The sequence below is a fragment of the Capra hircus genome, chromosome 14 (assembly GCF_001704415.2).
Source record: "Capra hircus breed San Clemente chromosome 14, ASM170441v1, whole genome shotgun sequence".
Classification (NCBI taxonomy): Eukaryota; Metazoa; Chordata; class Mammalia; order Artiodactyla; family Bovidae; genus Capra; species Capra hircus.
Genome location: NC_030821.1, coordinates 63,418,132 through 63,439,959, shown reverse-complemented (window position 1 = coordinate 63,439,959; position 21,828 = coordinate 63,418,132).

Below are 21,828 nucleotides of genomic sequence, written 5' to 3'. Positions count from 1 at the left end.
GGTTGCAAAGAGTTGGAATCACAAACAGTCAGACATGACTGAGCGACTTCACTTCCTTCACTTTCACTTAAAGCACTATAATTAGCTGAGACTAACAAGACAACAAGAATAGATAGGAAGAAGACCATTGACCATGGGTTTGAGGAGAAGAAGGGGAACCAGGATGAAGACAGGGAAAGAAAGGGGAAAACCAAGAAAATGCGGACACCTACAGTCTGAGTATATATAAGTATATGTAGAAGGAGGGAGAGAATAGTCCGGTATATCAGATGCTACCAGTAAGTCAGGGTATGGCCTGAAAATGGGTAACTGGACTTAACAACATGGAAGGGCTTGACAAAAGAAGTTTCAGTGGGATGATGGGGATAAGAACTTTATTAGAAATAACTTTTAAAAAAATATTTGTATATAGGTGTATACAGAAACTGAGGAGACTTGCAGGAGTAGGGTAAAAAAAAAAAATGCCTGCATTTTAAGATGGGAAAACTAGCGTGTTTACATGCTGATGGAGATATGAGGAGGAATGGTTGGGAAGTGAAACAGAGAAGTAGGATAGCAATGGTGGAAGACTTTCAGAAGAAGCTTAATCCGGAGGAGATCGAGAACACTAAGAGGGTTTGTAGAGAGGATGTCAGAGTCATGCGAAGCTTTATGAACATTTTTAGGGTAAGATAAACTAGATTGTCTGAGCGAAAAGAGACAGTAGAATTAAAGTTTTAATATACAGAAGAAAGTGAAATCATAAATAGAGCTAGTCCCAATAGGATGACTGGAGATTGGGTAAGAGTACGGATAGAGATTTGATCCACGTAGATTATCCCAATACACAGATAACTCCTCCTTCACTCCCAGAAGGAGGATACAGATGAGATGAAAGATTAAATAAGGGGATAAAAGGGATGATGCATGTGTTTTCATGGTGATATAAATGAGGCTATCTGAGACAGAAAATATGTGTGCTGATTTTAGGAAAAGGGTATATTTTGGAATACTTGCTGACATAAGGAAAAGGATCATGATTAAGGGTAAGTGAAATTATGGGCTACCTGGCCAAGGTTAATGTTTATACAAAGTTGAAAATCATATATTTATGGTAGTGATAGTTCATATGTTGTAGAAATTATTTTCCTGAAATTTTCTATATAGTCAAGCTTTATGCAGTGAGAAGGCAAATGGTAGGTTGACCTGGGGTCTTAGTTTGCCAGGCGGAAGCTTTGGAAATAAAAGAGAGCAAGAGTTGCTACTGTTGGTATTCAAATTGTGTCGATGATTAACCATGAAGTCTAGATGAATTCGGAGAAGGCGATGGCACCCCACTCCAGTACTCTTGCCTGGAAAATCCCATGGACAGAGGAGCCTGGTAGGGTGTGGTCCATGGGGTCTCAAAGAGTTGGACATAACTGAGCAACTTCCCTTTCCCTAGATGAATTAGTGAAGTAAAATGAAGACAGGGGAGGGCACATAGAGGAACAAATGGAAAGACAAAGAATAGGAAAGACACCCCTTCTTCCTATAGATGGAAGAGCGAGTATCTGTGAATACTCTGTAAGACACATGTGGACTGATTCCAGAGAAGTTGAGAGTGTGGATACATAGGATGGAATGCTGTGATAGTAAAGATGCCTCCAGTGGAGCTGGGTGTGTCATCTGCATTAATCCTTGAGTATTTGAGGGTGTCGGCAGGATATGTGGAAGAGAGGAAAATAGTGACCTAGAAATTAAAGTTCTGTTTTTTCCTTGACAGTTCCTAAGTAGCTAACTTAGCTACTAACTTAGTAGCTATTGATCCATTGTAGTGTTCATGGAGCTTGTTAAATTCCAGTTGAAGATCTGCCACTAAGAGTTTGCTGAACCCTGATAGAAATGTTCCCTTGAAAGTGAAACTGTTAGTTGCTCAGTTCAGTTCAGTTCAGTTCAGTCGCTCAGTCATGTCTGACTCTTTGTGACCCCATGGACTGCAGCATGCCAGGCTTCCCAACTCCATGAGCTTATTCAAATTCATGTCCATCGAGTCGGTGATGCCATCCAACCATCTCATCCTCTGTCATCCCCTTCTCCTCCCACATTCAATCTTTCCCAACATCAGAGTCTTTTCCAATGAGTCAGTTCTGCATATCAGGTGCTCAAAGTATTGGAGTTTCAACTTCAGCATCAGTTCTTCCAATAAATATTCAGGACCGATTTCCTTTAGGATGGACTGGTTGGATCTCCTTGCAATCCAAGGGACTCTCAAGAGTCTTCTCCAACACCACAGTTCAAAAGCATCAGTTCTTCATTGCTCTACTTTCTTTATAGTCCAACTCACGTCCATACATGATTACTGGAAAAACCATAGAAAACTTTGATTAGATGGACCTTTGTTGGCAAAGTAATATCTCTGCTTTTTAATATGCTGTCTAGGTTGGTCATAACTTTTCTTTCAAGGAGCAAGCATCTTTTAATTTCATGGCTGCAGTCACCATCTGCATGATTTTGGAGCCCCAAAAATAAAGTCTGTCACCATTTCCATTGTTTCCCTATCTATTTGCCATGAAGTGATGGGACTAGATGCCATGATCTTAGTTTCCTGAATGTTGAGTTTTAAGTGAACTTTTTCACTGTCCTCTTTCACTTTCATTAAGAGGCTTTTTAGCTCTTCTTTGCTTTATGCCATAAGGGTGATGTCATCAGCATATCTGAGGTTATTGATATTTCTCCCAGCAATTTTGATTCCAGCTTGTGCTTCCTCCAGCTGAGCATTTCTTAGGATGTAATCTGTGTATAAGCTCAATAAGCAAGGTGACAATATACAGCCTTGACGTACTCCTTTTCCTATTTGGAACCAGTCTGTTGTTCCATGTCCAGTTCTAACTGTTGCTTCCTGACCTGCATATAGGTTTCTCAAGAGGCAAGTCAGGTGATCTGATATTCCCATCGCTTTCAGAATTTTCCACAGTTTATTGTGACCCACACAGTCAAAGGTTTTGGTATAGTCAATAAAGCAGAAACAGATGTTTTTCTGGAACTCTCTTGCTTTTTCCATGATCCAGCGGATGTTGGAAATTTGATCTCTGGTTCCTCTGCCTTTTCTAAAACCAGCTTGAACATCTGGAAGTTCACAGTTCACATATTGCTGAAGCCTGACTTGGAGAATTTTGAGCATTACTTTACTAGCATGTGAGATGAGTGCAATTGTGCGGTAGTTTGAGCATTCTTTGGCATTGCCTTTCTTTGGGATTGGAATGAAAACTGACCTTTTCCAGTCCTGTGGCCACTGCTGAGTTTTCCAAATTTGCTGGCATATTGAGTGCAGCACTTTCACAGCATCATTTTTCAGGATTTGAAACAGCTCAACTGGAATTCCATCACCTCCACTAGCTTTGTTCGTAGTGATGCTTTCTAACGCCCACTTGACTTCACATTCTAGAATGTCTGGCTCTAGGTGAGTGATCACACCATCATGATTATCTGGGTCGTGAAGATCTTTTTTGTACAGTTCTTCTGTGTATTCTTGCCACCTCTTCTTAATATCTTCTGCTTCTGAGCCACCAGGGAAGCCCAAATATTCCCTTGGTGTGATGTAATAGCTCAGTTACCTTCCTAAACACCTAACTTATTACTAACACAAGAGTTAGAAACAGAAGACAGTTTGATACTGTTTCTTTTAGTATTGCTCCATAGCAAACTACCCCTAAGCTTTTTGTCCTAAAACAACCACTTTATTAAGTTCAATATTTTTATATTCAGCAATTCAGAGAGAGCTTCATGATGTTGGGACCTCTGCTGAAAAAAAAAAAAAAAAACTCAGTGGCTCTGTGTGACAGGAAAGTTGGAGCTGGATTTATCAGGAGGTATCTTAATTCACATACTCAGTAGCTGGTGCTGACCGTTGGCTGGGACCTCCACTGGGGCTCTCAGTTAGAGTACCCACAAGTGGCCGTTCATGGTTTAGCTTCCTCACAGCATGGTAGCCACAGAGTAGTATTTCTTCCACACTATTTCAGGGCTCCAAAGGTGAGTGTTCCAAGGGAACCAAGTAGAAACTGTATTCTGATTTAGCTTTGAGAGTTTAAACATGTCATTTCTACTACATTCTGCTGTGATAAACGAGTCACTTACATCACCCCAAATAAATAGGAAAAGGACACAGATCTCACATTGCAATTGGAGGTGTCAAAAATTTTGCAATCAAATTTTAGAACTTCCAAGTGGCATTTACAGGAATTGCTTAATCCCAACCCTAGTCTCTAGCTAACGTTTGTTAAGCCCTATTACAAATGTTCTTTGATTCCGTCTATGTTACATTCTGAAAATGGCAAAATTATGGAGATATGGATTTCCAGGGTTTGTGGAGGGAGAAATGAATAGGTGGAGCATGAAGGATTTTGAGGACAGTGAAAAGAGTCTGTATGACAGTGTAATAATAGATATTATAATAGAGTCATTATACATTTGTTCAAACCTATATAATGTACAAGAACCAGCTTGCAATGCAGGAAACCTGGGGCTTGATCCCTAGGTCAGGAAGATCCCTTGGAGAAGGGCATAGCAACCCACTCCAGTATTCTTGTCTGGAGAATTCCATGGACAGAGGAGCCTGCTGGGTTATAGTCCATGGGATCACAAAGAGTCAGACACGACTTAGTGACTTAATACACATATATAATGTACAACCCCCAAAGTGAGCTCAATTATAACTATGCACTTTGGGTGATGTGATGTGTCAAGGTGAGTTTGTCAGTTGTAACAAATGTACCATTCTGGTGGGGGATGCTGATAATGGAGAAAGTTATGCATTTGTTCAGAGAAGGAGGCAAGTTCCTCTTAATTTTGCTGTGACACTAAACCTGTCTAAAAAATTGTTATTGTGGGGTTTCTAAGTCACGTCTGACTCTGCAACCCAGGGACCGCAGTGTGCCAGTCTTCCCTGTCCTTTGCTAACTCCCAGAGTTTGCTCAAACACATGTCCATTGAGTTGGTGATGCCATCCAACCATCTCATCCTCTGTGCCTCCTTCTTCTCCTGCCTTATGAATTAACCTATGATAGAAAATGTACATAAATTAAATTTTAAAAGACAAATTCTTCCTCTATTTACTGTCTTTATTATATTTGAAATTTCCCAACTTTCAAGTCAGCACTTGAATGTTCTCACTTTCAAAAAAAGTGTTTGGGTACATATTAGTAATTCTCTTCATAACTGAAAAACCATCAATTATATGCTGCACAGATTCATGAAAAACCACCAGCAAAGCCACAGTTCCTCATAGGAAAAACTGCCCATCCAGAGTTTATTTCAACAAAAGTGGCAGTAAGCAATACAGACACACTCATTTTTCCCATTCTTTTTCAATGCATGTGACCTCTTGGCATGTTGCAAGCTTATGTTCTTTCAGTTGACCTAGTAATTCTTGGGTTTGTTTAAGAATTGCCTAATGTTTATCACTAAGTATAGGTTACTGTGTTGAATGAATATGCTTTATTTTTATGCTGATGTAATTTAAAAATAGAACAAGTAAATAAAAAGATAATGGTTTATGGCAAAAGTCTTTTAACATAGGATATATTTTGTGGTGGTATTCGTGTTTTATGGGAGAATTGAATCAACTACTAATTCCTTTATTTCATGAAAATATCCAATTAGAATGTAAAGTCCACACTATATTCTGCAAGTGACCAGTGAGCTCTGTGAAAACAATGGCCTAAAAGTATAGTTACTGGAATTAGAGTTCTAGGTTGTGATGTTAGCTTTACTGCCTCACCTTAGGTAATTACTCTAAGCCTCAGTTCCCTTTTCTGTAAAATGGAGTTGTTTATACTAAACTCACCTTTCTACCAGAAAACAACTATACAATGTGAATAAAATACAAATATTAACTGTAGACATCAGAGAAAAGCCAGGGCAGTCAAGACAAAGGGGAATATGGTGATGTGAGCTGCACATTCTCTACTGCTTTATTCTTGAGCTATTTGCTCATTGGTTGGCGGTGTGGGGCCTGGAGTCTATACAGAAAATGGCATCAAAGCATCCACACCCTCAACAATTGGTGCAAAGGTTGTAAAGACAATGCATGTAAACATTTAGCTCAGCGTCTAGAATGTGGTGAGTACTCAGTGCGTGTGTCAAAGAACTAAAACAAAGATGACTCGGGATCTCCTGTTCCTCCATTGCCTTCTCTCCTTGGCCACACCTCACCCCTACTTCCTTCCAAGCTTGCTGTCTAACTCCTTCACCCTAGGAACTTTGTCTGTCCAATAAGTCACCAGGTTTCCAACATAACCCGTTCCTGGAAAACACTGATTCAATGCGTACTGTGAGTGTACGGTGAGCATATGATGTGGTGCACCTTTTCATACGCTTATTTTACATCTGTACAACTTTCTTTGGTGAAGTGTTATGGTTTAGTTTCAACAATGACTGTTGTTAAGGGACTCCTGCACCAGATGCCGTCTCTTTTAATACCTTCAGTAATGTTCTAATTAGGTATTGTTATGTTCTTGTTCAGTCACTGAGCCATGTCCAACTGTCTGTGACCCCATGGACTGTAGCATGCCAGGCTCCCCTGTCCTCCACAATCTCCTGGAGTTTTAGCTAAAATTCATGTCCATTGAATCAGTGACACTATCTAACCATCTCATCCTCTGTCGTCCCCTTCTCCTCCTGCCCTCAGTCTTTCCCAGCATCAGGGCCTTTTCTAAGGAGTCAGCTATTCACATCAGATGGCAAAAGTATTGGAGATTCAGCTTCAGCATCAGTCCTTCCAGTGAATATACAGGATTGATTTTCTTTAGGACTGACTAATTTGACCTCCTTGCTGTCCAGGGGATTCTCGAGATACCTCAGCTCCACAATTCAAAACATCAATTCTTCAGTACTCAGCCTTCTTTATGGTCCAACTCTCATATTTATACATGACTACTGGAAAAAATCATAGCTTTGACTATACCACACCTTTGTTGGCAAAGATATATCTCTGCTTTTTAATATGCAGTCTAGGTTTGTGATAGCTTTCCTTTAAAGAAGAAAGCATCTTTTAATTTCATGGCTACAGTTAATGTCCACAATGATTTTGGAGCCTAGGAAAGTAAAATTTGTCACTGCTTTCACTTCCCCCTTCTATTTGTAACCTAGTATTAAGACAGTTATAGTTCAGCAATATGGGTTTGATGCCACTTAGTAGGTTATGACTCTAGACACGTAACTTAACCTGTCTAATGCTTCAGCTTCCTCATCATTAAGATGGGGACAATGATGATATTGGCTTCCATGAATTTATTTTAAGATTAAATATGGTGTGTGTAATGAATGCATGGTTATTGGTATACAATACATTCAAAGGCATTATTATGATAATTATTATACATGAGATATTGAGGCTTTGGGAGGTCAATAATGACCCAACTTATACAGCTTGTATGTGTCAGAATTGCAAATCAAACATCCCTCTTTGATTCCAGAATCAGTGAACTTAATTACTATATTTTATTTTTCTCTAAGTCTATGGGCTGTATCTCCCCAAGAAACAAAAACAGAGTTATAGGACAGAGTCAACAAGCAAATTATATTTTGTGTAGTGGGTTAATTGGTGCTCACCTCCCCAAATATGTCCATTTCATAATTACCAGATTCTGTGAATATTAACTTATTTGGAAAAGGGGTTTTGCAGATATAATTAAATTAAGGATTTTGAGATAAGAAGATCATCCTGGATGATCTGAGTGGTCCCCAAATCCAATGACAAGAATCACTATAAGAGTAAGGCAGAAGGAGATCTGAGACGAACACACAAGAGGAGAAAGCCAGGTGATAATAGCGGCAGTGATTGGAGTGATGGTGTCACAAGCCAAGGGATGCCGACACAGGCCAGAATCTGGAAACTGCAAGTGACAGAACCTTCCCTGAAGCCTTTGGTGAAGTGTGCCCTAACATCTTGATTTCAGGTTTCTGGACTCCAGGATTGTGAGAGAATAAATTTCAGTTCATTTTTTATGATAGTCATCAGAAACTAAATATATTGTGTTTCATGATTGATGGAAATTTAAATTTATAAGTCATTTTTTAATTATCTCAAGTCCTACTTTTCTTCATGTGCTCAGTCACTAAGTCATGTCTGACTCTTTGTGACCCCATGGACTGTAGCCCACCAGGCTTCTCTATACATGGAACTTCCCAGGCAATAATACTAGAGTTGCCATTATATAGTTGCCAATATTAAAGTGGCAACTAGGGTTGCCATTTCCTTCTCAAGGGGATCTTCCCAACCCAGGGGTCAAATTTGCATCTCCTGCATTGGCAGGTGGGTTCTTTACCACTGAGTCACTAGGGACACCCTGCTGCTGCTGCTGCTGCTGCTGCTGCTAAGTTGCTTCAGTCGTGTTCAACTCTATGCAACCCCATAGACGGCAGCCCACCAGACTCTGCCATCCCTGGGATTCTCCAGGCGAGAATACTGGAATGGGTTGCCATTTCCTTCTCCAATGCATGAATGTGAAAAGTGAAAGTGAAGTCACTCAGTTGTGCCCAATTCTTAGCGACCCCATGGCACCCTACTTCCTTTATAATCTTGCCTAATAGAACTAATTTATGTCAGCTTTGTTTTTCCTCCAGTTCCTTTTTCTGATGGAATTATAAGCTTAACGGAGAAGGCGATGGCACCTCACTCCAGTACTCTTGCCTGGAAAATCCCACGGCTGGAGGAGCCTAGTGGGCTGCAGTTCATGGGGTCGCTAAGAGTCGGACACGACTGAGTGACTTCACTTTCACTTTTCACTTTCATGCATTGGAGAAGGAAATGGCAACCCACTCCAGTATTCTTGCCTGGAGAATCCCAGGGATAGGGGAGCCTGGTGGGCTGCCGTCTATGGGGTCACACAGAGTCGACATGACTGAAGTGACTTAGCAGCAGCAGCAGCAGTAGAAGCTTACTATATATGTTCCTTGATTTTTACCTATCACATAATTTGGCATTCAACCTTATTCTCTCAATTCTTCATGGTTAACTTTGTCTCCCCAGCTTGAATGCAGATTCTCCTGAGCTAGAACTATCTAGTATTAACAATTGTTTATAGTTCATTCACTTTGAAGGGCTTCCTTGGTGGCTCAGATGGTAAAGAATCTGACTACACAAAGACAGAAATATAGATCAATGGAACAAAACAGAAAGCCCAGATATAAATGCATACACCTATGGACACTTTCGGAGAAGGCAATGGCAACTTACTCCACTACTCTTGCCTGGAAAATCCCATGGACGGAGGAGCCTGGTGAGCTGCAATCCATAGGGTCACTAAGAGTCAGACACAACTCAGCGACTTCACTTTCACTTTCATGCATTGGAGAAGGAAATGGCAACCCACTCCAGTGTTCTTGCCTGGAGAATCCCAGGGACAGCGGAGCCTGGTGGGCTGCCATCTATGGCGTCACACAGAGTTGGACATGACTGAAGTGACTTAGCAGCAGCAGCAGCATGGACACCTTATCTTTGACAAAGGAGGCAAAAATATACAATGGAGAAAAGACAATCTCTTTAACAAGTGGTGCTGGGAAAACTGGTCAACCACTTGTATGTAAAAGTATGAAACTAGAACACTTTCTAACACCATACACAAAAATAAACTCAAAATGGATTAAAGACCTAAATGTAAGGCCAGAAACTATAAAACTCTTAATGGAAAACATAGGCGGAACACTCTAACATAAATCACAACAAGATCTTCTATGACCCACCCTCCAGAAAAAAATAAACAAATGAGACCTAATTAAATTTAAAAGCTTTTGCACAACGAAGGAAACTATAAGCAAGGTGAAAAGGCAGCCTTCAGAATGGGAGAAAATAATAGCAAATGAAGCAACTGACAAAGAATTAATCACCAAAATATGCAAGCAGCTCACGCAGCTCAATACCTGAAAAACGAACAACCCAGTCAAAAAGCGGGCCAAAGAATTAAGCAGACATTTCTCCAAAGAAGACATACAGATGGTTAATAAACACATGAAAAGATCCTCAATATCACTCATTGTCAGAGAAATGCAAATCAAAACCACAATGAGGTATCATCTCATTCTGGTCAGAATGGCTGCTATCAAAAAGTCTACAAACAATAAATGCTTGAGAGGGTGCAGAGAAAAGGGAACCCTCTTACACCGTTGATGGGAATGCAAACTGGTACAGCCATGGAGAACAGTGTGTCCATTCCTTAAAAAACTGGAAATACAACTGCCATATATGACTCAGCAATCCCACTGTTGGGCATATACACCGAGGAAAGCAGAATTGCAAGAGACCCCAAGCACTGTTTACAACAGCTAGGACATGCAAGCAACCTAGATGTCCATCAGCTGACAAATGGATAAGGAAGTGGTACATACAACAGAATACTACTCAGCTATAAAAAAGAATGCATTTGAGTCAGTTCTAATGAGGTGGATGAACCTGGAGCCTATTATATAGAGTGAAGTAAGTCAGGAAGAGAAACACCAATATAGTATATTAATGCATATATGTGGCATTTAGAAAGATGGCAATGACGATCCTATATGCAAGGCAGCGAAAGAGACACAGATATAAAGAACAGATTTTTGGATTCTGTGGGAGAAGACAAGGGTGGGATGATATGAAAAAATAGCATTGAAACATGTATATTACCATATGTAAAATAGAAAACCAGTGCAAGTCGACGCATGAAGCAGGGCACTCAAAGCCTGTGCTCTGGGACAACCTAGAGGGACAGAGTGGGGAGGGACGTGAGAGGGGTTTCAGGATGTGGGGGCTTATGTACACCTGTGGTTGATTCATGTCGTTGTATAGCAAACACCACTGCAACATTGCAATTATCTCCAATTAAAACAAATAATTAAAGAAAAGAATATGCCAGCAACGCAGGACACCCCAGTCCATGGGGTCACAAAGAGCTGGACACCACTGAGAGTCAGGCACAACTGAGCAATCAACATTTTCACTTTACATCATGAAGCTGGATCTCATTGGCCCTCAACAGATGCCTGTTTATTAGTTGTTGTGGTTAATCAAATAGATGAGTGACTAAGAATTGCCATAAATAGATGAACAGTGGAATGTGCAGGAAGGATTAGAGACTTGAAAGTCAGGCACATCTGAATTTCAATCTTGATTTAACCATTTACTAACTTTGTGACCTGGTGCAAGTTACTTACACACTGATTTGAAATGTCCTCATGTGTAAAGAATGATAATATTTACTCTCCAACCCTGTTGAAGGGAATAGAAACAGGGTCATTGTTCTTCTGAGAATACATTCATTTCTAATGTGACAGTACTTAATTTTGCCCCATTAGGTGAGGTCATTGTGTATGATACTCAAGGGGCTGTCTGCTCCTGGTCAATGGGTGGTTATGTGGCCCAGGTTAGAATGTCAGGCTTTCTTTAAGACTGACAATAAGATGACTTCCCAATGCATGAGCCCTGAGATATTCACTATTTCCTTTCACCAAGCAGACAAAAACTTCTCAGAGGACAGGAGTTTCATTGGTTGTTGTCCTTTCTGACATTTGGTTCTTTAGCTTTATCTTCAGTCCTATGATTCATTTCATAGGACTGAATTTTCTGTAAGTTTTCATTTTGCTTATGTCTTCCATAGGATTCAATTTTGTGCTTTTAACCAAATATTCCTGAACCATACCTGTTTGTCCAGTGACTAGGGCTCTGTAAGACAATAAATTATTATCGATTGTATTCTCCATGTAGAACACAGTCACACTTATAGACCGGCTGGTATAACCTATAATTTGTGCTTCCTTCCTCTATATCTCTACTGGGGGTGAATCTGTGTTCTAAGAGATATTTGGCAGTGTCTAGAGACATTTTTGGTTGTTATAGCTGGGGAGCTCTTATATAGACATCTACTGGGTAGAGGCTAGGAATGCTGGTAAGCATTCTACAATGCAGAGTACAGGCCCCACAATTATTTGGTTTAAAATGTCAGAAGGGCCAAGACTGAGAAACCCTGCTTTAGAGGAAGCAGGGCAGCATTTCCAAGGAGTAAGTGGAAATATTTAGGGGAATTAATCTTTGTGTTTAGAATCAGTTCATTTACTCTTGGAAAGAAAAGAATTGAGACAGTGATGGTCACAAAGTTATGAACATTTTAAATTCTTTCTCAGCAATAGGTCCACCAATATCTGATCAACGAGCTTAAGAGATTTGTTGTCCTAACTCTTTGAAGGTTTCTTCGAAACACCAGATTAATGAGCACGTGTCCTTCCTCTTCCCCCCCCCCCCCACTGTGTCTTCAACTTCTTTGATTGAAGGACTGAAGAAACCTCTCACTCTTAATTGTGCTACCACATCTTTAAGAGTCTCTGGCACCAATTGTTCTCCTTTGGGGAAATGACCTAATCAACAAAATCAGTATATATAAAACCAAGAGGAGGGGGGAGAGTTCAGAGAAAATCAATGAGCATCTTAGTCAACCAAATGTTCTTTTACATTCTGAGTAATCTGTTCTGTATTTTCCTTTGCTTGTAACCATACTGCCCATCGGCAATACATGTTTTTGATAATGATGAGGATAATGAGATGAACTTCAAGATGGGTTACAAAGTGAAGAATAATCAGAGGGAAAAAATGAGACCTTCATTTTGGAAGGGGATTGATTTGTTGGTTTGACTTAAAAAAAAAAAAAAGCTTAATTCATTCAGCTGGTGATTGGTAATAATGGACCTTTATTAAAAATGAGCCTCAGGCAAGAATTCTAGTTCTTGCAGTGGAGAGGAAAAGATTTTATATTTTGGGTGCTCCTGCCTGAGGATTTTTTAAAAATAATCACTGTGTTATCTGGAAAGCTATAGTGATCTTCAATTTACATAATTAAGAGGTCTTTAAAGGCTGTCCCTGGTGAGTTTCACAAAACTCTGACAGTTTTAAGTGAGCCACTCGAAAGAGATATACCAGATGAAACGGTGGAATGAAAATAGCTGTAAGTAGTTTGCCAGTACCAGGGACATCTCCCATTAAATGTTTTCGATGCTTGGATGTTTACAACCTGGACTCTCTATAAAGAATAGCTATAAACTCATTTTAAACCCCTCAGAAAAAAATCTAGACTTGTGAAATGTTGGGTTATTTTCTGAGATAAGTATATCCAAATAAACAGTGAACTAAAAAGACTTTTCCCCTGACAATGCTCTGCCAAAAATTCATGAATATAAGAAAAGAGTCCTGCATTTCCTGTCACTGCTGATGGCAACAGACATGAGAAGAAGAATATTTCTTGGGGACTGAAGTTCATCGGAGCTATTTAAACTGCAGGAACACAGGGATTATCAACACCATAGTTCTCTATCCCTGTGATGAAGAAAGAGCTAGATGAATAAAACAGAGCACAAGAAAACAAGGTATGCCTGTATTCAGAATTAACTCTATTTTCTTCAACTTCCCAGTACAGAGTTGGCCCAATTGCCATAATGCTATGAATGGACAATAATCAATAGCAAATAGTATTAACCACAGTCTTGTGGCTAATAAAAATATCAATCAGTGTATAAACTTGCTTACTGAACTCTAATATTTGTCTTGATTGACTGCTTTCCAGTTAAAATTCTTGTCCTACCAGCATTCTGATTCTACTACCAGAACCCAGAGTTAATTGAGCTTGTAATAACAGTCAGAAAGTACCCCAAAATTATTCCTTTAGCAAGGAAAAAATGCCACAAAGGCCCACCACAGTTGAATATATCCAAACATTGTTCCTTGATATCTCACAGAATCAGACTAAACATAACAGCTGAGGCTCAAAACCCCACTTTCTCCATGAAAAGATCTATTTTGGTTGGGCTTAGGTTTCTACTGCACAATATTTGGCTTTGTTTTACTAACCACATGCTATCTGTTGCCATCTTCTTTCTTGAGTCCACCCACAGACATCTGAATGCTTTCATTAATGGTAAACCACTAGCATCAATGCAAGCACAGCAATAACTCCACAGCCAGCACTGGATGGTAGGACTACAAAGAGAAGAAATGAATGTCTTCAAAATGTAACTTTTCACACGTAGTGTTTTAACTAAGAGTGTTATGTTTATAAAGGCCACTGAAACAAGCATATTGAGCAAGATTCTTTTTTTTTTTAATGTTAAAGGTAAAAAAAAAAGTGATTTTTTTTTCCTTTGGTTACAAGATAGCAAGATAACATTGACATGTTGGGTTGGACTACAGTGGTTAATATGTGGATTGTTTAAATTTTCCAGATGATTGCAAAACAGTCAATTCTCATAATGTAGAGCAACCTAGTCATGTTTACCCCACCTGACACTCAGATGCTTGCCAAGTAAGAATCTAGATCAAAGCAAAAACTGATATTGTTATCTTTATGTGTCCCTAATAAAAACACTGTATGCTTTTAAGGGATTTTTAGGAAGTTTTTAAAGTAAGAAAATGTTTTATTTAGTGCCTTCTATCTTTTTTCATATTTTTCCCCAAGTGGGCATGGTTCCTTAATCACCATAATGTTTCTCTCATGATTCCAAGATAAGTCACACATACACTTCTCTTTCTTCTCAAAATCCAACACAAGCCTGCACTTACTCAAAGCCAGTATCTCTAACATTTAGATATATTAATAGTTTACATAAAGTGAAATAAACAAGTCCCTAATGTATAGCTCTATCAGTTTTGGCAAATGCAGGCATCCATACATCCTAAGCCTCTATCAAGATACAAAAAGCTTCCATCATCCCAGGAGGTTTCTTCACGCCTCTTCCCAATCGATCCCCCTATTCCTCCCACCTACACACAAAAGCTGCCACTATCCTGGTTTTTATCACCATGGATTCGTTTTACCTCTTCTAGAATATCATCTAAATGTAATCATATAGTAAGTACGTAAGTAAGTTATAACTCTTTTTGCATCTTGCTTCTTTCACTCAGCCTAATGTTTGGAGATTCATACTATTGGGTGTCTCAAAAGTTCTTTTTTTATTGCTAAGTAGTTTTCCATCATATTAATAATATAGTTTGTTTACCCATTTTCCTGATGATGAACTGATTAAGTATTATGAATAAAGCTGCTAGGAACAGTCTTGTACCAAATTTAGTGGACATATGGTTGTATTTCTCTTAGATAAACACTGAGAAGTTGATAAGCTACCTCATAGGGTAACTGTGGGTTTAACTGCTTAAGTTAACTGCTTCTTTTAGGAAACTTCTAAAACAGTTTTCCAAAATGGTTTTTACTATTTTTTCTTTCTCTATCCATGAGAGTTCCATGACACATCAGGGTGAGTTTTAACTTTTCTGGTGGGTATGCATGTTGTTGTGATTTTGTCTTTCCCTGTTAAATATTAAATATTGATGTTGAGGATTTTTTATTTTAACACGTATAGCTAGCGTGTACTCCCACTTTGAGCTTCTCACAAAGGGAAGCTTAAAAGCACAAGAGGTGCTATTTCTTTCAGCAATTTTATCCCCAATCAAAACCCCACTCCATCTCAAGGCAAAAGCTTCTCTAATCTGTGTCAAATACAAACTACAGTCCACATGGATATATAATAGGATCACCATTGCAGTAGGGAAGGTTTCAGACAGAAAATTTATGCTAAGTGTGAATATCATTAAACATTTACTATTGGTCGCCACTATGTTAATCACTTCTGATGTGTAATTATCAATGTGTAATACATTTAGACTTAGAACAATCCAACTAAGTGGCTATCATTTTCCCCCAAAACCTTCAGATTACAACACTTTTCATTTTTGTACCGATTATCTATACCTGCCTGATTAATTACTGTAAAGCATAGTTGTTTAAAACAACACGCATTTATTATCTCCTTATTTTTGCAGATCAGGAATATGGGAGTAAATTGTGCCTCAAGTATTGTCCCAGACTATCAAGTTGGTGACTGTGACTGTAGACTCAGCTAGGGAAAGGTCAACCTTCAAGCTCCCTCATGTGGTTGTTGGCAGGATTCAGTACCTCATGGGTTATTTGACCTTGCTGACTGGTGGCTGGAGGAAGCATTCCAATCCTTGCCACATGAGGTTCTTCATAGGGTAACTCACAGTATGGCAACTTGCTTCATCAGAGCAAGTAAACAAGAAAAGCAGAGAGAGAGAGAGAGAGGTCACAATCTTTTACAACCTAATCTGAATGTGAAATCCTATCACATTTGTTATATTCTATTTATTAGAAGCAAGTCATTACATCAAGCTAACACACCAGAAAAGATGATCAGACAAGGGCATAAATGCTAGTAGGTGAGATCATGGGGACCCATTTCAAAAATGCCCTATCACAATGTCCACAGCCCTTTATATTTTAAAAAGGGTTATCAGTAATTTTTGATATTCATAATACTGTTGTGGTGATGGTGATTGTTTAGTTGCTAAGTTGTGGCCGACTCTTCTAACCCCATGGACTGTCGCCTGCCAGGCTCCTTTGTCCATGGGATTCTCCAGGCAAGAATACTGGAGCGAGTTGCCAATACTGTCATAAATGATGTTAAACCCAAAGCCAGAAAGATGATTTGGCAATATATCCAAGGTCCCACTCTTTGGCCATGACAGGACGACTTGACCCCAGAAAGGTATATTAATCCAGTCCCAAGGACGCTATTCATAGTACCCTATTGCCCCTATACCAGCACTGCTCACTTATTTTTGTTTATTTGTTTTAATAATGACTCACCTACTTTCCTGCCTTAAGCAGTCAGCTCCGGGTAACTTTTATCTTTTAAGCTTGAAGCTTTAGTTTCTGAGTATTAGCAACTCTGAATTCTGTTGCCAATATAATATGTGGAGAAGATGTAAGAGCGCGAGTTTAGTGCGAACAAATCCAAAGGTGCATATTATTATTATTATTAAAATAAGTCTCTGAAATTAGTTTGTTTGCTCAGATTGACTTTCTAAAAAAATTTAGGCAATTAATGGCTCAGTTTGGTTGGTTTCATATGATTAATCAAGGCTTTACTATACTGAATAGAGAGAGGCCAAAGGGTAACATTGTAAGAAATGGTTCATTGACATGACACGTGTTTTAACTTGAAGGATTCTGTTTTGAATTTTAGCATGTTCAGATTCCCAGCCTTGAATTAAGTTGTTTCGAAAGCACAGGGTAAATTTGCTCTCAACAGCAAAATCTCTCCTAAAAACCATGTAGTAACTTTGACTTTAAAAATCAAATTAATTGATTTTGGATATAAAACCCCAAAAGTTTCACTTGGTTGGATCCATCATTTATCTGAATTCTAGGAAGATTCTGTTGATGGGTCTAAAGGCTAGGAATGAATGGGTACCATTCATCTGTACCTACATGCCCAGTAGGAAAATGTTCTGTGGGGATTAAGTAGAAGAAAAGGAGGGAGAGAGGGAAAGGAAAAGAAAAAAATAATCGTAAAGAAAAGGAAAGAGATGAAAAAGTAAAAAGGAAGGAAAAAGATGTTTAAAAGTTTTCTGTGTATAACCTTTATTACCAGAGATAACAATGGTTTCTGATATTTTCCAAGGGACTTCATAAACTGGAGCAGTGTAAGGTCAAAATCAGAAGCATCGGCTTCACTCAGGAACTTATTTAAGACACAGATTTTCACTTCCCATTGCAGGTCCACTGAATTAGAAACTTTAGGGTTTGAGCCCAAGAATATGTTTTTCCACACACATTGTAATATACCTTTAAGTATGAGAATGATAGAAACTAGAGAAATTTCAAACATAGTTACAAGATCATAAAGAGTGTTACATTCTAGGTGTTAATTAGGACGACTGAAAAATTCTGGTTCTAGTGTTGAAGTGCTATTTTTTTTCAGCAGAATATCTTTGTTTATTGAAGCACAAGCAAAATAAAGGGCAGCTACTTAGGTAACTACTATAGAAGAGGCCAAGTCTGAATGGGGTTAATGTTAGAAGCACAGTGTCGGTGAGTGAACTCTAATTAAAACAACAACGACAACAAAACTGGGACTCAAAGGAGCAATCACTCCCCTAACAAAAACAATTAGCTGACAGGAGGACAAGACGAGAAAACAGAACTGCCCAGGGCCACCACAGATGGACTCACCACCCAGGCCCAGATTCATTTCCAGTGGACTCCCTGTGAAGGCCTGAGTCCCACTCCACATTTTCTACTTTGAAATGGTAGATAAGCCCCAGGCAGTCCTTTCATTTTTTTAATATTTATTTATTTGGCTGCACCAGGTCTTAACTGCTGCATGTGGGGTCTAGTTCCCCGACTAGGGATTGAACCGGACCCCCTGAATTCTTACCCACCAGAGCACCAGGAACATCCCCTAAGCAGCCTTGGGAAATAAAGCCCTGCAATCCAAGATCAGGGCTTCCCCACTGGCTGCGTGGGTAAAGAATCTGCCTTCAGTGCAGGAGACATGAAAGACGTGAGTCTGATCCCTGGGTCGGGAAGATCCTCTGGAAAAGGAAATGGCAACCCATTCCAGTATTCTTGCCTGAAAAATCCCATGGACGGAGGAGCCCGGTGGGCTATAGTCCAAAAGGTCTCAAAGAATTGGACACAATCAATCGATTAAGCAAAACCCAAGATCTGACATTGTCACAAACCTTCCTCAAAGTAGCAGTTCCAGCAGGAAAGTCAGCAGCCCTCCTCAGAGGAGTTTACAAACTGAGCCCTCCACTAGACTTGCAGCTGAGATGCTTCTGAGCTGCCCTGACCCCGAAGTCCTCCGGAGCTTTTGATTTACGTATCTGTAAAAACTGCAGTGTGACCAGACTGTACAGGAGCCTTACGAAACTGTAGATCCATGTGAAATCATATTGCACACAGTAGTCTACATTTCTTGCCCCATTCTCCATAACACATAGAGCCACCTAAAAATTCCTTGGTATCCATATCCATCTCTCATTGGGTATGTCTAGAAATCCACACTTGTATCTGAAAAGGATACACCTGTATTCTTCCTCCATTTTGCCACTTCTTATAGGACAACCCAAATCTATTGTGACCATGGCAGGTTATATCTATGAAAACTGTGTTTCCCAAAGTCCCCAAACTTGTCAACCTCTAGGTGCCTTTGTTGCAGATTTGTACTTGGAAACATGACTCTAGATAATAACTGAAGATCTGGAAACACTTGAAGACAAACCAGTGGGAAGGGAGAGGAGAGGAGAAGAGAAGCAACCAAGATCACACTGTCTGAAATAAAGCTTAGGGAATGGAACAAATTAGAGGATGCACTATAGGGATCTGAGGAGGAATCATAAAGTACATGGATTCAAAGAATCAGGAGAAAGTCTCTACAAGCTAAGACACAAAATACCTTTAACAAAGGTGTCATGATTGGTCAATAAAAGCATTGAACTGTAGAAAATTCAAGTGGAGTTACTTGAGAGGAAAAGAGACTATCAGATGTATTGATAACAGATACTTGATTAACCTGGCAAAACTAATTTTTGAAGACTAGTGAGTTTTGTAGAAGGAGCAGCAGAAATTAGTATTTAGCATATAAAGGAGCAAGAGAGAAGTGGGCAAAAGAGGACCGAGAGTCAAGTTTACTATTTCAAGGATTAGGTAGTGAATGAAAGGAAGAAAAGGAAGGGTAGGGAGATATTTTTTAGGCAAGAGATATCTAGGCAGAGAAGAAAAAAAATAAAACTTTATAGAGTGGGCAATTGAGGAAGAAGAAAGAGATGAGCAATTCTGAAATATCAGTGAGGAAAGAAAGGATGAGTGTGGATTATCCAAAAGCCCAGAGGAGTTGGGAGGGAAGTTGAGAGAAGGTTTATGCCTGAAAGTCACAATTAATTTTCTCAGCAGAGTAAACATTCTGGACTTTCTTGGCACCAATGCACACTGGAAGCTAGGGAGTTGGCGGAAATTATTTTTTAAGACATTTGACAAAAAAAAAAAAAAAACCCTAATTGCTTGGCTTAATAAGGCTGCATGGATCTGACAAATATCAAAATGATTAAGAAAGGCTGGAGAGACAGGGGAGAGAGATAAAGAGAGACAGTGGGGCAAGGATAAGAGGGAGAGGCAAGAGAGAGGAAAAGATGGGTGAGGAAAGAGTGAGGAAAGGAGGTGAGGAGGAGAGGGAGGCAGGGCAGGGGATAAAGAGCTAAAAGGAGTGGAGGAAAGAGAAACTGCAGAAAGAAGGAAACAGATGCCATCTCAGAACACTGAAATGTCTCATTTGTGTTTAAATTCCTAGAAAGGGGAAACTAAACAAAGACAAACTCTTAAATGTTCTTGTTGACCAGCTGGCTTTCAACCAATGATAAATTCTAGGCCAGGGGTTGGGTAGAAGCTAATGCAAACCAGGGAGGGAATTTAGATCACAGAAGTCAATATATTCCCAGGCTGGATAGTTGAAAAGTATTTCACAGGGGAAATCATAAAAGAAATTGTGCTTGCAGCTGCCATGAACATTATTTATAAAGGTCAGGGGAAAACCCATGATAAGGTGTAATATTTTTTTGGCTTCTTACTACAAATAAACCCATAAAACTGTACACGTCATTCTGAGCAGATAAGAGCCAGTCGCTGTGCTGTGACAACTTGGGTTTCCTTTTGAGTACATTCTAGCCTAAAGCAGATCCTGAGATGGTCCTAGTTCATTTGACAATTGCCTTCAGCTTCACACTCTGGCCAAGGTGAAGACTGTCTTGGCAGTGGTTCCTCAGTGTCTGGGCGGAGAACTGCTTTAACTCTCCTCCTCTCTTCCAGACCCCAGGGGAGAGCTTCCCTGAATAGTGATCTCAGGACTAAAGGACTCATGGGTTGGGTCTCTCCCGTTTTCGTGATGTTTGAATTTTTGCCCAGTGATTTGTGAAAGTACTATGAACAGTTACAAGTAAGTGTTGGTTGCATTTTCAAAGTGGCACAGTTCCGTGGTTTTCAATACAGGGTTACTAAAATAAGAGCTTTTCTAACCATCAAGTCTATTCTGAACATATTATTGTGGTAAGGATTGGAGTCAACATGGTATAGTCAAAGGATCAAACTAGATGGGTTGTGGAGTCAGATCTAGTTAGGTTTGAATCCATTTTCTAGCTATCTGATTTCGGACAGTTTATTGAAGTTCTCTGGGCCTTAGCTTCTGTGTCTGTAAAATGTTGTCCATAATATTCATACTATCTATCTCAAGGTTGACAAAAAAATTCATCGTCAATCTAAGAAAGAAATGGAAAATTTTATTTGAGCCAATCTAAGAATTATAACCCAGGAGTTAGTCTCTCAGAAAGCTCTACAGGTAAGGGGGGAAGCCAATGTATACATAAGACTTTGAAGAAGGGGTATGTGCAGCCAACATGCATCTTGGCAGAGGGTAACTGAATTCAAGAGGAACAGATGTCTTAATTAATGGTTTTAGCACTTTTCTATGTATGGGAAGATGTGAGAAACTGGGTTCATAAAATTTTCTCTAGAAAATAATTATCTGAGAGTCAGTTTTTGTAGAGCACAAAGTGTCTCAAGCTGATCTTCACCCTGAATTTCTTTCTGGGAGCATTGTAGATCAGGGATTACAGTGGCTAATGACTTAATTCTTGTAGAACTAGATGGCATACAATATTGCTTATTTTGTAACTGTGTCTTTTTTGATCTTAATTTTGACTCTGCTTTGGGAAGTGGTTTATGGTCAGTTTGTAGCATGGCACTAGGAATGCTCATTCTCAGGCCAGGCAAGCATTTCATTGACAGGTCACTCGAAGTGCTATTGCTGGAATAGGTCATGTAACAGTAGCCAAGCCTCTCGATTGTCCATTTTACTAGTCTGTTATGGAGAAGGAAATGGCAACCCACTCCAGTATTCTTGCCTGGAGAATCCCATGGACGGAGGAGCCTGGTGGGCCACAGTCCACGGGGTTGCAAAGGGTCGGACACGACTGAGCGACTTCACTTTCACTTTCAC